Source organism: Oratosquilla oratoria, chromosome 6 (genome assembly GCF_046742065.1).
Source record: "Oratosquilla oratoria isolate Oo_2021 chromosome 6, ASM4674206v1, whole genome shotgun sequence".
Lineage (NCBI taxonomy): Eukaryota > Metazoa > Arthropoda > Malacostraca > Stomatopoda > Squillidae > Oratosquilla > Oratosquilla oratoria.
Genome location: NC_134782.1, coordinates 72,149,115 through 72,161,482, shown reverse-complemented (window position 1 = coordinate 72,161,482; position 12,368 = coordinate 72,149,115). Strand labels below are relative to the sequence as shown.

General features: G+C 42.0%; 1 protein-coding gene across 1 annotated transcript in view; it reads left to right on the top strand.

The window, feature by feature from the left end:
- Nucleotides 1–12,368, top strand: part of LOC143026608 (G1/S-specific cyclin-D1-like) — a 64,865-nt gene that overhangs the window by 11,785 nt on the left and 40,712 nt on the right. The window lies entirely within an intron of this gene.

Here is a 12,368-nt window from a genome sequence, read left to right as displayed (position 1 = left end):
GTGGTGAGTGGGAGTGGAGTAAGTGAGGATGAAATAGGTGGGAGTGGATTTATGCCTTTGACTTTGGCTACCTTCCTTGTAAGGGAAAAAAAGCCCTTGGTATATGTATGCATGTATATATATATATATATATATATATATATATATATATATATATATATATATATATATATATATACACACACACACACACGAACATACACATAAGGGAGTGGCCAAGTCAAAAACACATATCCATTCACATCGTACATATAAGAACACATTTAGTACCCCTCCCCCGCACGTTATATGAATTAATTATCAAAGGAAAACGTAGACACTAGGCTCGAAATGTAATGTTTGTTGCCTGACGTTTTGATCCTAGCCTAAAGGCCCATAGGCCCAGCGTCAGCTACATACTAGCCATAGACCCAATAGAGCATTGATTGAGATGGAGCTAAGATTCTGTTTGATGAGGAGGCGATTCTTGGAAGGTCAGGGCAACCAAAGAGACCAATAAAATCATATATAGGCACTAGCCCTATTTACCTGGGCACGAGGAACACAATTCAGTAAGTTGACACATTAGATTTAAACTGTTAACCTTGTTTTGAGCCTCGAAGTTGCGAATGTTAGTTGTGGGAAAATTGCCGTAAACGCACTTCCTTTATACGTTTCTTCATTTTTCACCCCCGTAGCCTTGTACACCTTTATTTTTATTCCAAAAAGTCCTTGATGATGATTTGCATATGCAGCAATGAAAAGGAAACTCTTCGCTGTATTCAAAGGGCTTTAAAGGTCGTGGTCAGCTATGGTTGCTCCCTGCCTGCTGCAGTGTTTGCAGTATACAACCTCAGCAAAATTTCATTTGAATAACGTCAAACCAGTTGTTCTGACGTATCTCGACAACCCGAGGTATACAAAACGTGACCTGTGCTTCAGGTATATATAAAAGTAAGATATCTTTCAGCCATGGGCATGATATCACAACAGGAAACTTGCCTAATTTCCACAGTGGATTACTTTACAACATTGTTGGTTTGTCCACTAAAGTTGAACAATTATATTTAGGTGAAGAATATATCACGGGTTAATGAGGGTGGTAATAAAATGGTATTCCTGAATCCTTCACTACTCTGAAGTAACTAAACCTTAGTCAGAATGGAATCTTTTGACGTCACCGTTGAGGGGACCGAGGACTCTTTCGGAAATTCGACAACGTAGTTACGTCATTGTGAATGTGACTTCATACCCTGCTCCCCACAATAACGAATGCGGGGCGAGGTGGTAGGTAGTCAGTTATTTTTACTAATTGATGTAATGGAGGAAATATGTCAACACTACGAGAGGTAGAAATACACAAGTCAACATATGTTTAAATTATTGCTGTTGTATGTGATTGTTTATGCAAATAGTACCTGAATATTTCCCTGTATCTTATCGGCTTGGTGGAACGGATTTTGACCTTGAATGCAATATACTGCATTAAAATTGCCACGCTTGTGCACCAAATTTCGCATGGGTATCATTCCATCATTGCGCACGAATACATCTGTGTCATGGGTAAGGTCTTATTCATAGTTCACATGGGCAAATCAGAGTTGTAAGTTGATTATATTTGTTTGCTTATTGTACCTCAGTTATAACGTCTGTTACGTACCTAGGTATGATTCCTCGTGATGGGGACTAGATTACAAAATGTGGTTCAGTAGCTATGTAATGTAGCAGATGAGTCAGATTGACTACCATTCTTTATAGGGGAGAGGTCAAGTAGGCCGGTTTGCACTCGCCCTAGCAAAAACACCAAGTTATATTGTTTGATTATAAAATTGCATAATTGAATCATTTTATGGAAGTAACTGAATATTTCCAACTTATGTAGATATAGTGATAACTCAAAAATATTCATTTTAAAAACGTTAATTTTTAATGATCAGGTATAAGGTATTGTGAACGCAATCGGAACGTTATACGTATATTGTGACGTCACAGTAGATGGTGTTTTCCACACAAGCGCTCCCACGCTACACGTAGAAATATCAGTTTGGTTTTATCATTTACTCCACAAAAAGTCGGGATCATATGAAGAATCCCCTCCTCCCTCTATGGCGGGATTCTTCATTGGATTGAAAGAATAGAGAAGGCGGCCTAGAAATCATCACCCGTAGGCCTGCCATCATGACCTGTAATTAATTGGCTCAAACAATATCAAACTTCGATGAAGTGAAGTGTGTTCCTTAATCTTGTAATGATGAGATGAACACGGCGAAATAAGGATGACTACGTTTGAAAGTGAAAAACAGGCAGTTAATTACAAATCTACAATAGCTATGAGGGATAATTTTTTTGCCAGCTCTAATTGGTCACTTTAGACGTCCATTAATATACTTCGGGAGTTACCTCGTTGGTGAATGAAGAGTAAACTGTTCAGCAGGTGTTTCCGAGAAAACGATGATTGGCCTTTACAGCTTTTTCGGAAAGGTGTTCTAGGTATATTAAGTCAACCCTATTAAAATTTGTGGTACTAGGACAGTTGCAGAAGTTGACGAATCCTCTACAATGTAATCATGTAAAGGTAGAGTATAATTGTGGGCTCACATTAACTCAATACCATATGTAATTGGATGAAGATTCTTCATTCGTGATTTATTGGGGGGGGGGGGTTCATGATTCAAAAGTCATTAGTTTTCGACCTGCTCCAAAGACTAGTTATATCTGTGTGAACAATGTACTGCTTTAAAATATATTATGTTAAGCAGCGACGGTTGGCCAGATTATGGTGCTTTCATTATCGTGACAGTGATGCCTCCTGGCCAAGTTCTGTAGCACATATTTTCGTTTTACCTCGCTAACTTCGTCATGTCACACAATGGTGACAAATGTTTTCCCGTCTTGTCATTAGTTTCTTTGAAAAAAGAATTGCTGTATATTATTTCTTCAACCTTGTAGTAGCCTATTTTTGACGAAGAAGTACAGTTTAGGCAGCCAGCGTCATGGAATGCCCGGAATGATCGGCCTGGGGCTGTGCCACGGAATAAAAGTCGAGCCTTCGTGGGGCAGTGGTGAAGAATTAGTTTAACATATGATGAATATAGATGGCGTGTTCAGACATTCATGTGCATGTTCATGTCCATATCTGTACGTCCTTCGGTATCATACGTGTAAGATGTACCGTACGTTCATATCCCGAAGGCGTTGAGAAACATTTTTCTGATAGTTGATAGTCTTTTTCGTATTTTCCAAATTTTAACTATAGTTCTGCCATGTGGAGGATGCTGAAAAACAATTACTCCAAAGTTGTCATTATGTTTCGACGTTTCGTCTTTAATAATGATGTCTGAAGAAGAAACGTGGAAATATATTGATGCCATTGGATAACTATGTTAACCTTCTTCAGGTGACAGTGCCGTACATTCAATGCACAAGACTCGAAGTCGGCAATTCCAGGACTGGTCGAATACACAAACCACCAGACAATTGACTTGCCACAATTAATATATATATATATATATATATACATATATATATATATATATATATATATATATTTATATATATATATATATATATAGTGTGTGTGTGTGTGTGTGTGTTTGTGTAAGACAGATGAGTGGTACGGTGTTGAGGTAAAAGTAGAGAACAGTTCGAGATTAATGACGTTTCGTCCTCACCAGGATTTTTTCATAGTACTTACAACCATAGAAATATCAACACCATATGTATCAGACGAAGATTGTCACGTTCCAACGCTGTCGACCTCACTCCTCCCACCCCTTCGTTCAGCTTAGCGCTAATTAACCCATCTCGATGGTTGTTGCTCGGATGGGAAGTGATGTACGCTGCTTCAACTATTTTTCTCCTTTCCTTTGCGAGTCCTTTTTGTCGTACCTCTATCTCATCCCGCCATATATCACTATCCCTCTCCTGCCATGATTCTTTCTCCTTTTCTGCCCCCTCTCATTCTCTTCCTCTCTCACTCTTTTTTCTCTCTGTATCCCTTCCCCCGCCACATTTCTCTCTTTCTCTACCCCCTCACCCCCCCCCGCAATATTTCTCTAGTCCTACCCCACCATATTTCTCTCTTCTTCCCTCCACCATCATAGCTTCCTCTCTCTCCCTCCCTCTCTCTTCCTCTGTTGGTCCCTCCGCCATGTATCTTTTTCTTTCTCTCCCCCTCTTTTCCCTCTCTTTCTCTCCTTCTCCCTTTTTTCTATCTTTTATTATCTCTCTCTCCTCTTTACCTCCGACCCCCCGCCATATTTTTCTTTCTCCCTCTATCTCCGTCTCTCTGTCTACTTCCTCCTGCCATATAACTTTCTATCTTACTCTCACCTCCCCTTATCTCCAACTTTATCATTCATTAATTGTGTGTGGACATTTAAAATTTTTCAACGTGCCCTTCGTGAGCTGCCAAACGTTAAGATTAATATATACAATAATTCCTCTCACGTCACCTTCGCCTGTGCCCGCCCAACGTGAATACCCGGCCTCGTAGATTGGCGTGGTTACTTTTCAGGAATGAGACGGAGTCCAAAGTCTACAGATGCATTAGTTGTCAGTATTATTAATAACAAAGTTCTGTCCACGTAGACTACAGTGTTTAGTTTTCGTATACCCTACTTGCAAAGGTAACCTTTTCATTTTATGCCAAGAAGAATTTTAATATGTTCTAATATGATATTTGTATTTATCTCATCGATTAGTTCACTTATAAATCTTTATCTTGAACACCGTGAATAATCAATTGGATGTATTTAATTTATTATACATGTAACAATACCGTTAATTTTACATTATATTGTCGGGGTGATACTTCATGTGGATCGTCATATATTGATCAAGTCTGATTGTAATTCTATATTACAATTGAATGACCTCAATAACAAGCCCAACCACCGCGTGCGTCAATTACCTCGTTTAGGCTTCTGCCTAGTTTAGGCCACGCAAGAACAACACTACCTGTCCGAGCTGAGTCTGAGAGAGCGACTCAGCTGTACCAGTTAAGTTCAGGCGGTAGTACATGCATTCAGCACATAATCGCGGATTCTGTGCGAAGCAATATAGAGCCGGGGACGCAAACCAATGAAATTTGTACTGGTCTTATATATTGGAGCAACCCCTCCCCCCCAATTCCTTGTAGTGGGAATCGCTCTCGTACTACTGGCTGTAATCTTTCCAGCATAGTGGGCCGACCATATATATAGTACTCCAAATGCATCCACTTTAATTATCATACGGAGGCCATCGGACCACACGTGAACGATATTTTTTTTATTTTTACTCTATGTACAGTATGTGCAGATGCGGACATAAAAAGTGGGGTGGACGTTTCTGTACGCGTTTACATGTGTACGTGGTCACGAGCGTGCGCCAGAAACTCATCGACACTGGCTAATTTCGCTCCTAGGCTCTGAAGGACACTGCAACCATCCATTCCCTACCGATCACCTCTTCCATTGCCATTCTCTTTACACGCGCGCGCGCGCACACACACACACACACACACACACACACACACACACACACACACACGCACACGACTCGGTGGCACGGTTGGTAGAGTCTCCGTCTGTCACTATGGCGGTCCGGGTTCGAATCCTGCCCAGGGCTGAAATAATTTCAGTATCGCTACGCTTCGAGTCGTTACTCCAACTCTCGTGGGCGGGGAGTTGGGTGTGTGTGTGCGTGTAAGGTCACAGCATTACTCATAGATCGGTCATACCAGCTCTGAGCTCTCTTCCGGGAGGAAAATAGCTGTCGATCACGAGTCCAACCCGTGATCCAAAGACCAAGGTGTATCACACACAGGGCTGAAAAAGTCGGCATCGGTGCACTGCGAGCCGATACTCCAACTCTGGTGGGCAAGGAGGTGCTGTGATCGGGCCAAATATGAGCTCTTATCTGGGAGGGTAATAGCTGTCGATCACGAGTCCAATGAGTGATCCAAGACCATTATGGTGAATCACACACACAAACAAATACATTCTACTCCTCATGAGAATTCTCCTTGCCTTATGATATTTCATCTTGATTAGTCTGTCGCCTCGTGTCCATAGCTTCGGTTGATTCTTGGGAGGTGCCATTTATACTCCCTTTGAAATTGATAATACATTCGAAACCGGAAAATTCAGCGTGATGTCGTCTGGCATAACAATCACCCAATTTAGCGATCACTGTAACGTACATCACTGATATATTTAATTAACCAAAATGAATATTCTTTGTTATACCGTTAACATTTTATTTATTCCATCCTTATATATATATATATATATATATATATATATATATATATATATATATATATATATATATATATATATATATATATATTTTTTTTTTCCCACAATTTGTATTACTCCGGCACGTGCTCATGCCTACAGGCACCATTTTAATCACCACTAGTACAGTACCTTTCATCCCATGGCACCCACATCCCCTTGAGGTTGCATACCCCTTACGCCGCCACCATTTTGCTATGCTTAGTTGGGCACTGTTGCCGCCACTTCCTGGTGTCTTATCTGGTGATCGTGTCCGTCTCTGTTCGTCTTTGTTCAGGCCCGTCTGTGCGCTTTCCCACATATGTTCATTCCCCATTTGATCTGCCCCCCTTGCCATCGCCATCTTTGATCATGAAACCCATCCTGGAACCCTGATCCTTTTGTGTTCTTAAGCACCCAGGGACCATTAAGTTGGACACTTGACATACAATAGTTATCGCCAAATCATGACGAAAGCGATACTGTGCAGTCATATGTTTTTTACAACTTGAATTTGAAAATAATTCTAGTCTGATATCAGCTAACACGACTCCATTTTCGCCAATGTGTTGCGCTGAGGTCAATCGGAGACACCATTATCAGAACTATAGTTTGCACACAAGGTGGCTTGCTGGCTCGCTCTCTCTTCCAACGATGACGAAGGTGGAATTTTTTTTTATGTCGCAGAGATCGACTCGGTTGAACGTAGTTGATCAAGTTTTGTTAGTGTCTGTTGTTAGTCAGCATGCTTATGTAGTTAGTATGGACTAGTATTTGATGTGCGCGCAGTGACCTTGTACGCATTTTGCATGTTTTATAGTATACAGGGAGTTAGCTATGTGGAGTCCTGTCTCTTGTTCTCCAATTGCTATAATTCCTTTTTAAATTCGTGTATGGTTCCAGCTTGTGATATTTCATCTAGGATACCACGTGAATTTGCGCACCTGTATAACTTAAATTCCTCACCTACTTTAGTCACTTATTCTCGAATAGAAAAGAGAGAAACAAGTGTGGATAAAAGTAGCAGCAATCGGATCTCATGATGAAAGGCTCTCAGTATTTGGACTTAAGGTATCTGAGAACAATTCTAATTCGATTTTGGTACACCTGTAGCCACTTCATAATGCATCATTCATCGGGTGCTTTGACGCACCTCAGTATACCTGTGACGTCATTGTCTTCCCTAAGTAAGCATGACGTCATTTCTCTGGTATAGGAGTATGACGTCATCTGAACTTGAGACAGGGTTCTTGCCTGGCGAGGCCCCAGCGCTCGCCTTCAGTTGAGCCACGTTCACTGCACCCGTCAAATCTTCTAGAATATGGCAAATTCCATTTGTGTGGACACATCACGTATGTTGGATTAACCGTTTTCTTCCTTCGTGGTGGCGTAGTCGGAAGCGTGTCGATCTCACGTTCGTTTACTTGTGGATTTGAATCCCTCACTTCTTTCCGATTCTCAGCAGTGACTGTTACCCCAACAGTCCAAGCGCATAGGACAAAGGTAGGGGGCTTCGGCCGCAGCTACGCGTAGACCACCTTCCCATGATCCTCGTCTTGCCATCTACCCTGTAACGCCCTTGATACCCACCCGTCTTTTCCACCCACAAGAAGTGCGCCCTTTATGGGCATTACAGTGTTTGTTGACGTTGTCATAGAAGTGTAGGTTCTAGAAAAAAAAATTGTAAGTAGAGGAATATCATGGAGAGAATGGCTATGCGTTTAGCTTACACTTGTCGAGGAACACGTAACAAACAAATTTGGTCAGGTAGCTTCACAGACGATTTCCTGTCCACATTATCTCACCCACCTTATTCTGCCCATACCTTAGTGGACCACCGTGGCGACAGCAGTTGAGTGCCACGTCATGGCATGGTTGCTGGGTGGTAGTGGTGGTGTGTGTGTAATGCTGGTACCTCTCTCACGTGGCTGCATGCCACACTTGACGCCGCCGGCCTCTTGTCGCACTGCGCTACTTCGCACGCTCCCATCTCCGTCCACCCCCGCCCTATTCCTTTCTCATCCAAACTCTGTCTTCCTCCTCCTCCTCCTCCTCCTCCTCCTCCTCCTCCTCATTGCTCACCTCCTCTTCCTTCGTTGAGAAGATGTGTATGACCCCACCAATAGAGAAACCATTCCAGCCGTCTATGGGCATTATGTGTCCACCAGGAATCAATGCAGAAGAAAAATTCCAAGTTAGTGTATACCTCTCCAGACAATTTAAATGCATAACACGCCAATGCTCGAACTCGCCATAAATGACCACAAAGGAAGAGCATGACGACAGGACCTTTTGGTCCATAGCTAGGTCGGATGCTGAAAAAAATAGTGAAATAAACAAACAAATTAGATCATGAAAAACAATAAACAAACAGAAAAATAACAGTAATCTATGATAAATACTGGGAAGACTCCTCCATTGTATTATACTTCTTAGCGGTCGTGAGCCATTCTTCATTACAGAAGACGTACTGTAAAATTACTTCGTTACCGATGGGTTGTCACACAACTGATTAAAATCGCCTAGCGGTAGCCTGAATGAAGTGCCTCTTGATGCGAAATATGTTATTTTGCATGGTGTGCTTTTCATAACAGCTGAATAGAATCGCCTGGCGACACGGAGTGAAATGTCAAGTACCATGTGATGCGGAAATGACTAATGTGGATACAGAACATATCGAAGGATTATATATATATATATATATATATATATATATATATATATATATATATATATGTATATATATTAACAACCACAATACACTTTAATTCTAAGCCATCAATATCGGGAGACCGAATGGAGGCCGACATGCAGAAATTGAAATGTGGTACTGCCGAGAACTCGAACTCAGCAATTACATGTCGGCCTCCATTCGGTCTCCCGATGTTGATGGCTTAGAATTAAAGTGCATTGTGGTTGTTAAAAGGTATTTCTAATCACTGGGACCCATTCAGTGTTGTATATATATGTGTGTATATATATATATATATATATATATATATATATATATATATATATTTTTTTTTTTTTTTTTTTTTTTTTTCTTTTTTCCTCTCCTGCCACTCATGTACTGTGCAGAGGTGATACTACTGGAAATATGGCTATATGAGATAACTACTCTGAAATGTATCAGCTAGGGAAACGATGTGTGACACAGCTGTGGTAACTGGTGAAACTGGTTACGGGACCAGGAGGTGAGCATTGTTCAGACGAGGGTAGGAATGTTTGGGAGTAGAAGAGGAGAAGGGGACGGAGCAAGCGGAGCGATGACGTCATGGGATGAAACATAGAAGTGTTGGCAGGATTGGTCCCCTGAGTGTGGGCGGCTGTGGGCGTGGGTCCCCCGGGTGTGGGCGGCAGTGGGCGGCGACTGCGCCTGCCTGGCAATGGATGCGGGTTACCATGCGGTGAGAAGTCGTCGTCGTCGTCGTAGTAGGCGTTATCTCTCCCGCCTTGCTGTTATAACAACGGCCACTGCCTTTTCAGATCCCCGCCGAAACCACCAAACTATGACGAGGTTATGAGCTATTCGCTCGCATCCTGCGCAAGTCAACGGTCGTTGGTAAGCACTTCCCACTGGACATAAACACTTATTACGTCAACTGTACATTTTACCCTCGATTGAGAGGGTTTTGCAAATGCGTTCATGCCGCTCAACTCAAACTGTACCGTGCGCATTACCAAGAACAACTACAGGCACTTTGTATTACACGTGCTGTATGAAAAGAACCCGTTTGGAAGGCACCCTTTTAACAGACGCAAAATTCTCCACAGAAATTAAATTATCTTCATTATGGAAGGGTAGATAAAGTATTAATCTAATCTAAAGTAGAGCGAGGGATGTTGTTGGGTAACCAGTTTTAATCTATAGTTCGATTGTGAACGGGTCTGATTCAACTTCAAAAGGAGGTCGCCAAAAAATTGGACAAATTATTTCACCTTGACATAATCGGTACAACATAAAAATGGCGCTGGCATTCACTGTTTACCTTATGTCACTGTGTAACACACACCTACTAGTGGTATGCTGTCGACATACAATACGCGTTCATTCATTGTAAGCTGTAAAAGAACCGCTGTTACGAGCGTCACTTCCCATGAAGAGTCGTCTCACTGTTGGAACGAGGAATCTTGAGCAAAAATGTTGATATTGTTTCAACACTTTTTGTGTATAAGGTATTATGTAAACAAATATGACGAGTCAGTATATAAGTTTTATACGTATCGTCAGTATTTAGAGTGAATAAAATGAGGTAGTGTAGTTTGGAGATTAGCGGTCGACCGCGTTTTGCACGACGTGGGGCCCCGTCCGTCCTGTGATTTTTATTTGACCTACAAGTCTGAACACACGAGACAAAGTTGACAGCTAAGCGTCCTCATGCGTAAGCTCCTCGCATCTCTACCATAGTGTTTGTTCACGCCAGTCCTTGTTCCGACATTTGCGTTGAAAAGTAGTCGTACACTTTTTCTCCCAGACCATGAAACATAAAAAGTTCGTACGTAATAAACAACACCGTTTAACAGTACAGGAACTACACAATTTTAACGTAGATATGTTGTTAACATACATGCCTATCCCAAAAGGCCCTTTCCGAATCCTTATGAGGCGGGTGACCGATTCAAAGTTCACCCACCCTTCACCCAACCAAAAACCATCTGTTGTACCTTCTCTCATAGCTCCTCGTCTCAAGTCTGAGGCAATGCTGCAAGATACATGACCTCCACAGTGGAAGGAAGGGCCTGACAACAGATGCTAGTTTACTCCCACCACATCACATGACAGCCCTCTGTCTCTCTCTCATCAACTCGAAGTTTTTCATGACAGACCAAAAGAAATCCATTCGGGCCGCGTCAATTTTTCATCTATTCACAACTACTCTCCACCCATACCTGTCTCTTGATCTCTCCCTTCCTTTACATTATTTCCGTATCCCCAAAACATCCCAATATTCTTTGATCTACACTATCTGCCACCTCGCAACCTCCGTTCTCTGACCTCAGTGTATCTATCCGTCCTTGTAACTCCCACCATATTTCTTCAAGCACATTTGGGTTCCTTTCTGCGTACTTTGAATTACAAGTCTGCTTTATATGATAACCTGGGTACAATCACCCCTTCACAGTTTTCACTTTGCATTCATCCTCAGATACCAACATCTCATGGCACTTTTCATCTCCCCCCCCCGACATTTACTTTCCCCTTACTCTGTAATTTACCTCCACCGCTACACCTCCATTCCAGCCTCTCTTCTTTTGAGCTCATCTTCTCACCGCCACCCTCTCCCCTGCATCTCAACACATTACTTTTGACCGTGTTTCTTTTTATCTCTCTCTCACTCTCACTCTCACGCGCAAGCACCAACTGCCTCAGTCCTTCCTCCTACTTGCCTACAAGCTAGGTGTCATCCGCAGACAGCAACTGGTTCATTTCCCACTTGTTTGATTTTGGTGTCTTAGTTCTTTTTTTTTTTCATCCGACTTCGAAAGAACGAATGTCGTCCTTTCGGCATATTTTGCCATTGTAACCTATTGCTGAAAAAAAAACACCCTGCATGAATTCTTTGCCTGTATGAAACGTCTCTGCCTCGGTCAGTGCTATGCACTCTTGGCTCTCCTGTCCTTTATTGCAATGAACACTCGGGATGTTATATACCTGTATTAGTACTAGAACCTACAAAATATGGTCTAGCTTAGTTGTGGTAGTGATAAGTGGATTACCATACTTTTTTACCAGCACATCTGTCTAAGGGGAGAAAATGGCACCGAACAGATGGATAGATGGGAGGCAGTGACAGAACGAAGGGACAGTAGAAATGTAAAGGTGATCAGTAATATCTTGAGTGGGTACCAGTCTCCAGTCATGAAAGAATGACGCGTGCCTCTGGCCCGTAGAGGTGTCACTGAAGTCCTTAAAATATCGACTGTATAAAAACATGGTCAGTGCCTCATACGGGGCAGCAAGAAGTGAGGACAAGTATACCCATTAAGGGGATGAATATGAGTTTGACGTTGCAGTAGAGGTGTGTGTGTAGTGTCGAGTGTGGAACATAGTTGGATGTTTTTATGTTCTGTATATTACATACCAGATATAATTTTTCAGTAATCCCGTCTCATCCTTATTTTAGGGGC